The following is a 1,523-nucleotide window of genomic DNA, read 5'->3' as shown; positions in this document are numbered from 1 at the left end:
GCCTGCGTGTCACAAAGTCTTTGTTCTGACTGCGTGTCACAAAGTCTTTGTTCTGCCTGCGTGTCACAAAGTCTTTTTCCCGCGCGCGTGTCACAAAGTCTTTGTTCTGCCTGCGTGTCACAAAGTTTTTGTTCTGCCTGCGTGTCACAAAGTCTTTGTTCTGCCTGCGTGTCAAAAAGTCTTTTTCCCGCGAGCGTGTCACAAAGTCTTTGTTCTGCCTGCGTGTCACAAAGTCTTTGTTCTGCCTGCGTGTCACAAAGTCTTTGTTCTGCCTGTGTGTCACAAAGTCTTTGTTCTGCCTGCGTGTCACAAAGTCTTTTTCCCGCGCGCGTGTCCCAAAGTCTTTTTCCTGCCCGCGTGTCACAAAGTGTTGTTTCTGCCTGCGTGTCACAAAGTCTTTGTTCTGCCTGCGTGTCACAAAGTCTTTGTTCTGCCTGCGTGTCACAAAGTCTTTGTTCTGCCTGCATGTCACAAAGTCTTTTTCCCACGCGCGTGTCACAAAGTCTTTGTTCTGCCTGCGTGTCACAAAGTCTTTTTCCCGCCCGCGTGTCACAAAGTCTTTTTCCCGCCCGCGTGTCACAAAGTGTTGTTTCTGCCTGCGTGTCACAAAGTCTTTGTTCTCCCTGCATGTCACAAAGTCTTTTTCCCGCGCGCGTGTCACAAAGTCTTTGTTCTGCCTGCATGTCACAAAGTCTTTTTCCCGCGAGCGTGTCACAAAGTCTTTGTTCTGCCTGCGTGTCACAAAGTCTTTTTCCCGCGAGCGTGTCACAAAGTCTTTGTTCTGCCTGCGTGTCACAAAGTCTTTTTCCCGCGAGCGTGTCACAAAGTCTTTGTTCTGCTTGCGTGTCACAAAGTCTTTGTTCTGCCTGCGTGTCACAAAGTCTTTTTCCCGCACGCGTGTCACAAAGTCTTTGTTCTGCCTGCGTGTCACAAACTCTTTGTTCTGCCTGCGTGTCACAAAGTCTTTTTCCCGCGAGCGTGTCACAAAGTCTTTGTTCTGCCTGCGTGTCACAAAGTCTTTTTCCCGCGAGCGTGTCACAAAGTCTTTGTTCTGCCTGCATCTCACAAAGTCTTTTTCCCGCGCGCGTGTCACAAAGTCTTTGTTCTGCCTGCGTGTCACAAAGTCTTTGTTCTGCCTGCGTGTCACAAAGTCTTTTTCCCGCGAGCGTGTCACAAAGTCTTTGTTCTGCCTGCGTGTCACAAAGTCTTTGTTCTGCCTGCGTGTCACAAAGTCTTTGTTCTGCCTGTGTGTCACAAAGTCTTTGTTCTGCCTGCGTGTCACAAAGTCTTTGTTCTGCCTGCGTGTCACAAAGTCTTTTTCCTGCCCGCGTGTCACAAAGTGTTGTTTCTGCCTGCGTGTCACAAAGTCTTTGTTCTGCCTGCGTGTCACAAAGTCTTTGTTCTGCCTGCGTGTCACAAAGTCTTTGTTCTGCCTGCATGTCACAAAGTCTTTTTCCCACGCGCGTGTCACAAAGTCTTTGTTCTGCCTGCGTGTCACAAAGTCTTTTTCCCGCCCGCGTGTC

The sequence above is a fragment of the Perissodus microlepis genome, chromosome 5 (assembly GCF_051167445.1).
Source record: "Perissodus microlepis isolate ML-2025 ecotype Zambia chromosome 5, ASM5116744v1, whole genome shotgun sequence".
Taxonomy (NCBI): domain Eukaryota; kingdom Metazoa; phylum Chordata; class Actinopteri; order Cichliformes; family Cichlidae; genus Perissodus; species Perissodus microlepis.
This window is presented reverse-complemented; position numbering follows the sequence as displayed.